This window comes from Diabrotica undecimpunctata, chromosome 1 (assembly GCF_040954645.1).
Source record: "Diabrotica undecimpunctata isolate CICGRU chromosome 1, icDiaUnde3, whole genome shotgun sequence".
Classification (NCBI taxonomy): Eukaryota; Metazoa; Arthropoda; class Insecta; order Coleoptera; family Chrysomelidae; genus Diabrotica; species Diabrotica undecimpunctata.
Genome location: NC_092803.1, coordinates 129,877,345 through 129,889,342, shown reverse-complemented (window position 1 = coordinate 129,889,342; position 11,998 = coordinate 129,877,345).

The window sequence follows — 11,998 nt, the reverse complement described above, 5'->3', positions numbered from 1 at the left end:
TGTACGTTAACTTGGGAAATGATTTGAGTTTTCGAAAAAGATTAGCCACGCAAGTGCCACGTTTAAAAAACAAAAATAAAGCTTTTTTTTAAACAATTTGAAAAAGTTGAAATGAATTTTCCCCGAAAAGTGCTTAATTTTTTGGTTGTATCACGTTGAATCCACGCGGTTTGTTCAAAGGAGCTTTTGCAATATTTTACCGTGAGTGAATGGACTAAAACTTGGCTTCTGTCAAAAATAACGAAAATTATTTTTTTACAATGTAATTCGTATATTAATTTTAATATGCCATATTGTGCGATGCAAAATAAAAAAGTACAAAATCTAAAACATGCCACTATTATTAAAATCGCGTTCTTGTGAAGTAACAATTTTTAAATAATATGTTAATATATCACTGCATATTGGAAAAAGTAGAGGTTATGGAATTTTTTCTACAGGTTTATTAAAATTTTAATTAGGCATTGATTTTGTGGCATATACTGTTAAACACCTTCTGTAAAATGTGCTATTTTAATAATATCAAAACAACAACGAATTACTCAGAAACCGGAATAAGACATTAACAGTCCGTTTGCAACAATTTGCCACTTTGTTATGTTTTCGTTTTCACAACAGATAGGCTATTGATTATGTTCAAAATAAGAGAGCTAAAGGAACTACAACGTTCAAGGGGTTTTATTGTTTCATATGGTCAATGGACCATATGAGTGCTACCAGTGCTATCATTCAAATGGGTGGGTTTTTGAGAAAGATGTGAATTAACCCCTATGCACTAGGATGCATAGGGTGCACTAGGGTGCATAGGCTGAGTTCTATGCACTTTTCGTACATACTTTTTCTCTCTCTTTTTGTTCTCCCATTACTGAGGATCGTGATTTCTTCCAATATTCCTAACATTCTCATTTTTCATTTGTCTCTATCTTCAGCTGCTCCAAAAGCGGTTCCAGCTGATTTTTTAATTTGGTCGGACCATCTAGTTGGTGATCGTCCTCTTGCAAACCACGTAGCCGAAGAATACATTCGTACATACACATCTACAGAAAAATTGTTCCAAATTAAATTTACCTTTTTAAAGGTAAAGATTAAATATCACTTTTTAAAGTCAAAAATATTTTTTTTACAAAAATATATTAAAAAAGAAAAAAAAACACAAAAGAAAGCAATTTTGTTTTTTGTCTCATAACTTTTTTGACGGGAATATAGGTAGGTACATACATATAGGCATTGCTTCACAAAAAGAACTTCCATCCTTCCTCTTTAAAATGACGTCAGGTAGAAGACTTTAGGATTTATAGTTTTCGAAATATAATTTTTCAAAGTTCGCCACTCACAGCATTTTTGGGCCATTTTCCTTATTATTTCGCAAACATTGTTCGGTAAATTTTTTCTACGCAGCTTTAGGTATATGTAATGGTTGTCTATAAGTAACTTGTCTGTAAACTGTCTATTGTATAAGGTTGTACGACTATTTTTAAGCAGGTTATTGTATTTCAAAGTTGTGTACTTTTAACGATTTTTGAAATTTTTTTCTATTATTTTTTAAATTTCTCATAACTTTTTTTCTGGTACCTTTAGGTATATTTATACATTGCTGAATAAAAAATTTTAAAGCAGGTATATACCTTAAGGTACCAGAAAAAAAATCATAATGAGAATTTTAAAAAGTAATCGTAAAAAATATCAAGAATCGTTAAAAGTATAAACTTTGAAAAACCATAAATTGCTTAAAAATAGTCATACAACCTCGTACAATCGAATACAACCTTAACGGTAATTGATTTCTCTTCCTATAAAATGTATCATTTCATCTACCTAAAGCTCCGTAGAAAAAGTTACAGAACAATGATTGCGAAATAATAAGGAAAATGGCTCAAAAATTCTGTGAGTGGCGATCTTTCAAAAATCATATTTCTAAAACTATAAATCATAAAGATTTCTACCAAACGTCATTTTAAGGAGGTAGCATGGAAGTTTTTTTTATGTGAAGCAGTGCCTTTACTTATATCCCCGTGAAAAAAGTTATAAGGCAAAAAACAAAATTCCTTTCTTTCCTGTTTTTTTTTGGTTTTTTGAATATATTTTTATAAAAAAAATATTTTTGACTTCGAAAAGTTATATTTCGATAGTAAATTTAATTTGGAACAATTTTTCTGTATATGTGTATGTCCGAAAAGTGCAAAGAACTCACCCTATGCACCTTAGTGCATAGGGCTTAATTCAGCCCTTTATCAAAAACACACCCCTTTAAATAGTAGCACACTTTTCATATTTTGTGGTCCATTGACCATATGAAACAATAAATTCCCTTGAACGTTGTAGTTCTTTTTTAAAGTATATAATCAATAGCCTAAGATATTAAAATAGATTTTATTAATTGCGTTACAAATCATTATTTTACAGGAAAGCGATTTTGCCAAAAACAAAAAGTATAAGTACATAAAATAAATACTTACCACTCGATAGGTATTTCGAAGGAACTGCACTTTTTATGAGTTTTTTAGATGTCACTGTTGCATCATAAAAAGATGTAGATTGAAAATGATTTTCACAAATATGATATAGTTTTAAGTCTTCAGTTAAATAGGTTTGCACTTCATTTCCACAGTTCTCCACCCACTTTTTACATACATCTATCTTGATTTTTAACGGGAAATTTAAATAACACTACACCGTCTTTTCTCGATAGATTACAATTTTTATACACACAACGTGTCGTTGTAATTTTAGACGAATTCATTTTTCACCAAACAAATAAATCGACTAGAACACAAATAAATTACGAAACAAATTCAAAATGCACAGTTTGCAAGTATGATTATATTAAGAATTAAAGTGGGGACCAGACCAATATTTACGTTGAGAATTAAGGGGAAATATTATGCAGAAATCTTTTATGTTTAACCGTAGTGTAATTTTCTCTCCCGAAAATAGATAGCGGAACTGTTTTTGAGAACAGAAAAGTTGCTACGTTTAATTTGTGTACGGCTGCAGATCTATTTGGGTTATTCAATCAACGGTTTGATGTATCTGTACATTCAAAGAATAAACCTTCACTTAACCACTGTTTAGAGAAAGGTCCAAATATAATTCAGTTAATTCCTTCAATGTTTGTAAGGCTTAGTAAAAACAAAATAGGAGTGATTTCCCATGTTAAAAGGGCATTTCAACAGATAGGTGTGCATGAAAGGGAATGTGACCTCTAATTTTTATAGGTTGACACAGTAGTTTTCGGTTCAGACAGTAGTTTTTCGTCATAAACGTGTTGTATTCGGTGTTACCAGTAGTCCATTTTTGTTAGGGATGACACTAGAGCACCATTTAGCAAAATTCCTGGAAAAGGGCTCTACATCAGAATCGTTGTATACTTTGGATGTTGTGAAGAGGTTGAGTCAAGAAGGTTTGAAGCAGGAGAGAAATTTGTTTTAACAAAGGTGCAGCAGGAAAGCTTCTCAGGTGTGGATGATAAAAGGATTAATCGTCTTGACCCATTTAATGAAGAAGGGGGTTTGTTTAGATTAAGATCTAGAGTTTTTAACAGAGAAGATACGCAGGACTACCGTATTCCAGTCGTACTGCCATCTAAACATGAGGTAACCATTAAGTTAATTAGGTATTACCACTTAAAGTCTTGTCATGTTGGAACCCAAAGTACTTTAAGTTTGCTCCGAGAAAAGTTTTGGATTCTCTCAGGAAGGCGAAGTGTAAGATCCGTTATCTCTAAGTGTGTATTGTACCTAAGGTACACTGGAAAACATCTAGCAGTTCATACTCCTCCTTTACCGGCTTACAAAGTGCGTGACGTTGTAGTTTTTGAAGTGACCGGCATTGACTTTGCGGGACCGCTGTTCCTTAAGACCGGTGACAAAGTTGGGATTTGTATGTTCACGTGTGCGATTTTTAGGGCGGTTCATGTAGAACTCTGCTGTTAGTTATCAACTTCTAATTTTCTTCAGCCTTACGCCGGTTCGTGTCTCGTCGTAGTAGGCCGAAAATGATTTATAGTGATAACGGCACGAGTTTTGTGGGTTCTGAAAATGCCTTATCATGTCTGGACTGGGACATTATTGCTCGTGAGATGTCTGTGCAACGTATTCGTTGGCATTTTAATCCACCTACAGCAGCTTGGTGGGGAGGATTTTGGGATCGCCTCATTGGTGTTACGAAGCAGTTGTTGAGAAAAACGCTAGGTTGTGCCAGTTTGGAGTATGAGACTTTGCTAAAGAGCTGCTAAGTTTAGATCACTGGTGGATTTCGATCTCGCTCATTAAAATGAATAGTACAAAAGAGTAGTTCGTTTAGCTCACTTAGTTCACTGATTCATACATACTATATACATTGAGATGGCAGAATCAAATATAAATTAGTTAAAAGTAGATCAATTAGGAAAATTTTAGACAATATAAATTAAATATATTAAATATTTTATAAACTTACAATTCGTAGTCACAACATAAAATTATTTTTAATTTCTCTTGTCTTATTTTTTAGTTTTGTCTTTGAAAAACAAATAATACACATTTATCTAATTAAAATATTTTAATTCTTTTAAAACTTGGAAAATATTTAAATACAAACCATAAAAATAAAAAAGTAATAATTTATAAGTTTGAGTTAAAAAATAATATTTGACTCACTCTTGAACTTTTTAAAGCTGGACGTTTTTGAGTAAACACAGTCCTGCTTCTGAGAAAATACGTTCATATAAAACCGAATTTGCTTGTATGCATAATCTTTTTTTGACATATTTAAACAATGTTGGATACACATATTTACGTATCATCCACCAAGCTAATGGATCTTCATGTCTGGTAATGAGTGGCTCACTCAAATACCTGTCTAATTTAGTCATATTTAGTTACAGCTGCAGCAGTAGAATCTGCATCTGATATTTCTTGTACAAGTTTTGTTTTACTATTGTTTTAAATTGCACTAATTTTTTTCGCAAATTAATTAGGGCAGCTGTATATTTACACTCCTCTTTAAATCCAAACTTTTTGAATCGAGGATCTAGAATAGTCGATTCGGCCAACATGGCATTTTCTGTCACCAAAACAAACAAAGAACGATGGTTCAGCATATCTGCCAAAACGTGCTTTATTTCATTTTCCAAATTAGATTTATCTATGAACTTTTAAGATGTTCATAGATGGCACGAACAAAAATAAGAATTTTTGAGGTCACATTTTTTCCGCGCTGATTTCGTCAGTGATCTCCTTGAAAATGTGTAGGACACCTATTAATTGTTCCAATATAGACCATTCATGGGCAGTTAAGTAGTTTAAGTTTGGACATTCTAGTGCTAACGTTGAAATGATGATGGCATCCTTAATTTTACATGCCCGATTGACCATGACCATGTCAAGGCTTGAATTCCAACGCGTATATCCTGCTTAATTTTAAGTTCAGGCAATCCCATCTGAATTTGTGTTTTTGTCAATTTTGTTAGTGCCGTGGAACTTCTTTTAAAAAACGCTTCTCTTCTTCTCATTGCGCCGTCTCCTTTTGAAGGTTGGCGATCCAAATGGCAATTGTAGTTTTGGAAACTGCTGCGCGAAAGATCTCTACGGATGAGCGGTCGAACCATCTCCTCAGGTCTTTCAGCCACGAGTTCTGGCGTCTAAAAAACGCTACAATTGATTTTAGCTTGTCCACAATTGGATCTATTTTTTTTAGGCCATTTTGAACTAAAAGATTTATTGAATGCACAAACAACCACGTGACTTCCCTTCCCCTTCTCGTACCGCAGCAAGAATATTAGCTGCATTATCACTGACCGCACACACTATTTTCAGTTCAATTTTCCACTCTTTGAATTTATTGGTCAAAAGTGTAGCTATGTTTCGTGCAGTATGTTTTTCCTAAAAAGCAAAACAGTATTTTGTAGATATCCAGCCATCCGTCGTTATACAAATGAAATCAACTTGACTTAATTCGACTTCGATTTCCTTCTCGATATAATTGGTGCGGTTGTTGCAATCAATTTTACTCGACGGTACATTGTAATTAGGACATAGCATCTCACAAAGTTTCTAAAATTCAACTTCTTCTACAATTCTAAATGAATGATAACCTTTCACTATAAATTTTAATATTTGTAGGTCAATTTCCTTGCTTCTCGCTATCGATGGCCATCTTGTGTTTTTTGATTTATTGTTGTTTAATGTTCTCATCTTCACTATTAACATCAGATATCGTATCGGTACTCGTACTTACTAAATTGCAGTCTCTGTCACTTGATTCCTGTTTCTGGGTTTCTTCTAAAGATACTATTTTTACCGTAACCTCTTTCCTGGAGATACTAATTACTGGACGTTTTGTCTTCATATGTCGATTCAAATTACCCATTGAACCTTTTTTGTAGACAAAATCTGTTTGCAATACAAGCATTTTGCATTGCATTTGTCTTTTAAAATCTCAACATGAAACCATAATATCGCTTCGTTTAGGAGCCATTCTTACTACACAAAACTACCAACGGATATATATATATATATATATATATATATATATATATATATATATATATATATAACTTTAAGAAGTGATCACAGTCAATGTTAATACAATATTATACTACGAATCAACAAATTTCTACAAATGTATAAGCAGTACAAACACCTTGCACTGATGTGTACAACTACGACTAAAAGTCTGGTTTTCAGTTTTTCCCCGAAATAAATCTATCAATATAGCTATTTAAAAAAATTTAATGGACAAAAATAGGAAAAGCTATTATTCAGCATCTCTTACTTTAACCGTCCATCGCATCTCATAAAATGAAAAACAACCATAACGCAACCTTTACTTCTATTTCGCCAGTAGGTTGTAACTAAATACATCAAATTATTGAGAGAGAAATATGTTTATCAACTGAATAATTTGCATCTTACTCTTCCTCCTTGGGGTAAATTGTGACGCTCTTTTTTTTAAATATACGGCTGTCTACACGGGTCGGCTTTGTTTCGTTTCGATCTAGCTCGAGCTCGACAAACGTTTGCAGTTGGAGATATGGGTGGAAAGATACTCTGTCCGTACGTGTGTGTGTGTGTTCGACCTTTTTAATAATCGTGATTGAATCTTTCAGTTATGAGAGTCGATCTTTTGAACTAGTTCGTTAGCAAACTACACAACTCTACTTTGCTAACTATGTTGTGCGATTGTGAGGCAATAATTAATTCGCGACCATTAACGTATCTATCGGAGGATCCTCAAGAGTTAGTTGCCTTAACACTAGCGACGTTTTTGCGGGATCAAGTGGACTGAGGACTACCAGATTGTGATGCTATAGACAATTCTTCATTGTGTCGGGTTCAAACTTTGCGAGAAGAACTTCGTAAGCGATTCCGTTTTTAATATCTTGGACAGTTAAAACTGGTTTGCGCGAATAAAATTCACCGCCAGATCGCTCTTAATGGAATGGAAGTGTTCGACTGAGCAAACTTAAGACAGCTAAGGGATATTTATTGAGACCTATCCAGCATCTTTATCGACTAGAATGTGGTACTGTTCCTAAGTTCGAGCTTCAGAATGATGTGAAGACGTCAATGAAGGATAGAGGTGAAATAAATGGTACCCCACATGTTCCTAACTTGGCTGCTAGAGACTCCAGTTTCGAAAACGAATACTGTGAGGGTGCAGGAGTAAATAAAGTCAGTATTCCGACAAACAGTGCAAAGGTATCTGAAGTGAAAATCACACGTACGGGACCGGCTTCTAAAGTGCCTAAACGTTATTTAGAGTACTGAATGTCAAAAACTGTATACTTATAAGCAATTTTTATATTTTGTCTGTATGTTTTGTAGCATGTCTCTTTTAGATTTTGTGAGCAATATTTTACTTTATCAGAATATTCCTCACGTGGGAGTATGTCAGAGATTGACATTACCTAGAACAAATTGTTAGATGAAGATTGTTAGAGGCACTCAAATTCAATGAGTAGCGAATGTGTTAACACGATGCATTGTTTAGTTTTCTTTCATTCTATTTATTAAATCCTATTCCCTTAGGCCACACTATCAGAGAGCAGTGGGAGTATGCAGCGAACGGGAGGCCTGTATCTTAACACTGTGTCTTCTTCTTCTTCTTCGTCTAGCCATTCACGTCCACATCTGAACATAAGCCTCTTCAAGTCTTCCTTTCCATTGTTTTTTATTGTACGCTACTTGTAGCCAATTTTTCCCGGCAGTCCTTTTCAGATCATCTGTCCATCTCATAGGAGGTCTGCCTCTGGGTCTTTTGTGTTGGTACGGTCTCCAGGTTAAAACTGATCTGTGCCATTTGTTTAGATCGCTCCTAGCTACATGTCCAGCGTATTCCCATTTCAACTTTAATGATTTTTGCACCACATCGGTGACTTTGGTTTTCTGTCTTATCCATGTGTTTGTTTTCTTGTCCTTAAGTGATATACCTAGCATTGCTCTTTCCATCTCGTGTTGAGTGACTCTCAGTATATTCATATTCTTTTTTGTGATTGTCCATGTTTGTGCCGCATCAGTTAATATCGGAATAATGCATGCATCAAAAACTTTAGATCTAAGATGTAATTGAATTTGTTGATTTCTGAGTATATAGTTCAGTTTACCGAATGCTGCCCAAGCTAACTTTCTTCTTCTTTTTATTTCTTCAGTTTGAATTTCCCTATTTAGTATTATTTTTTGTCCTAAGTATATATATTCTTCAACTTTTTCTATAACTTTATCGTTTATTATTGTCACGGTGTCTTCGGAGTGCATGACTTTTGTTTTGTTTAAATTAATTTTCAGTCCTATTTTAGAAGATTCGGTATGTAGTTCTAAAAGCATGGTTTGCATTTCTTGTAGGTCAGTAGCTATCAGGATTATGTCATCTGCAAATCGTAGATTACTGAGGTAGCGGCCATTGATGTTTATACCCTTATATTTCCAATTTAGGTTTTTAAAAACGTCCTCCAAAACTAAGGTGAACAGTTTGGGTGATAAAGTATCTCCCTGTTTGACTCCCCTGTTTAATGGTACAGGGTTCGTGTGTTCATTTTCATTTAGGTAGTATGTAGCTGTAGCTTGGTTCATAGTTTCTATTATTAAGTTAATATATCTGCTGTATATTCTACAATTTTGCATTGCGTTGATTACGGCCGTGTGTTCTATGGTATCGAAAGCTTTTTCGTAGTCTACAAATGCTAGGAAAACTGAAAACTTGTATTCGTTACATTTTTCTATTAATATTTTTGTGGTTAACAGGTGATCGGAAGTTGAATAGCCTTTTCTAAAACCTGCCTGTTCATATGGTTGGTATTCGTCTAATTTCTTTGTTAGTAGAGTAGTTATGACTTTGGTGAGTATTTTAAACAGGTGTGACAGTAGGCTGATGGGTCTGTAGTTTTCCAATTTTCGACTATCACCTTTCTTGTGTAATAAGATTACTTTAGAGTTGTTCCAGCTCTTAGGGACTTTGCCCTGTTGTAAATTACTGTCCACAAGCTTAGTTACAATTGCAATTAGTTCCTTACCTCCTTCTAATATCATATCTGTGGTAATACTATCTTCTCCTGCAGCTTTATTTCTCTTCATGTTGTCTGAACAGTAAACGTACGTAGCTTTTTCGCGCTTTTTCATATATAGAGCAGTAGACGGGAGGCCTATGTAGAAAAGTGGACGTTGTGGCTATTTTTCGTATAAATAGACATGTATGTAATCGTATTTTATTTGTTAAATACTGGCACGTAATATGCCAAACACCTCTGTGCGTTAATCCATTTTATTTCTTCCAGTTTAACGTGTTATTACGTATATGTCTACATATAACATATATGGCTAGGGTATGTATGGGTAGGTTTGGCCGGGATTGCCGGGATATATATATATATATATATATATATATATATATATATATATATATATATATATATGTATATATATATGGATATACGGATGTCGGTATCCACCGACATAATCATTATTCCAGAATGTTCCAACATAAACACAGGTCAAATTCTGCATTCTGGAGAATTCGTTAATGTTCTATTGATAATTTTGTTGACATTTAGGCTTTTCAGATCAGAATAAACATTTAAATCATTAAATATATATAAATTAAACATTTTAAATTAACATTATTATTATAACCCCACTTTATATTCCTAAAAATTCTTAATTTCTGTCAGTCACTTACTGTATAGTTGGTTGCCTATGCACATGGCTCACTTAAATATATTTACAACATTAAAATACAACTTTTTACAATTATTATATGCTAATTTCTTAAAAATGCCCTCACATAAATAATTTTTATTAAATTCTCTAGTATATAACTTATTAAAATAACCAAATATCTAATATTATCTAATGTGTAACTTATAAATTAATTTTTTAAATAATATCATTTCAACATATATATATATATATATATATATATATATATATATATATATATATATATATATATATATAAATTAAGGATTACTCAGAAGAGTGGCGGGTATTTTCGGTCAAAAGGTGGAGAAAAAAGACAAAGTCTAAAATAAATAGATGAAGTAGCCATCAACTTTGTCTTTTTTCTCCACCTTTTGACCGAAAAAACCATCGAGCAAAAAGACAAAAGAGCGAATGTAAAGGTAGTGGGGGCAAAAATATTGTTAGACAGGAAGTGCCATCTTGAGAGGCCAAATTAAACAAGAAAAGAGAGTCTTTCCTTGTTTAAGAAATCAAATTTAGTTGGGTTATGTTATTATTTGTACCAACTGTCACATGAAATATTATTTATATTGAAGTTTTTTAACAATTGTTTCACATTTTAGACTGTTATCGTTAATATTTAATTAACATTTTCTCGTCTAAGACACATTGAAAACTATTTTATAGCTACTGTTAATAAGGGTCGGAAAATTTAAATTTGGCGCATTCGCATTTCCGGATATGTCCGCCATCAGAGGCCACTTTTTTGGTCGCCTTTTCATAACGATTAGATTCCCTCTTTTGTCTTTTTGATCGATGGAAAAAACCCACCACTCTTCTGAGTGATCCTTAATTTATATTGGATTGACGGTCGTACTCCTTTTCTCGATGCTATATATATATATATATATATATATATATATATATATATATATATATATATATATATATATATATATATATATATATATATATATATTGATATGATTGGTGTTTATAGAAATTAATTTATAAGTTACACATTAGATAATATTAGATATTAAATTTGGTTATTTTAATAAGTTATATACTAGAGAATTTTATAAAAATATATTTATGTGAGGGCATTTTTAAGAAATTAGCATATAATAATTGTAAAAAGTTGTATGTTAGTAATTATAATGTGGTAGATATATTTAAGTGAGCCATGTGACTAGGCAACCAACTATACATGTGAGTGACAGACAGATATACATACTCTCCAAGTGACATTTTAAATAATTAGGAATATAAAGTGGGGTTATAATAATAATGTTAGTTTAAAATGTTTAATTTATATATATTTACTGATTTAAGTGTTTATTCTGATCTGAAAAGCCTAAATGTTAACAAAATTATCAATAGAAAATTAACGAATTCTCTAGAATGCAGAATTTGACCTTTGTTTACGGTCGAACATTTGGGAATAATGGTTATGTCTGTGGATCGAACATATACTGTTTCCAGAAAATTCAGACATGTGTTTAATGGAATAAATCGAACATGATTTCTTACCAGATGGTTCTGGAAGATTGAAAAGATATAAATACCCATGATTTGGATTCAAGATGGCAGTTTAGTAAGAAAGTCCATTCAGTTAGTCAATCAGTTATCAATTACAGTTACTATGATGGCCAGTTTTAGTATGAAAATTAGTTAGAGGTAGTCAATCAGTTACAATTGTTCAATATAGTGAGTTAAATCAAGATTAAGAAACAGTATAAAGAAAATATTATTGAAGATTAAACATTATGTTATGTATAAATGATGATAATGGAAGAAGTATTAATTGAATATTAAAATTAAATAATATTTTTGGTGATTGG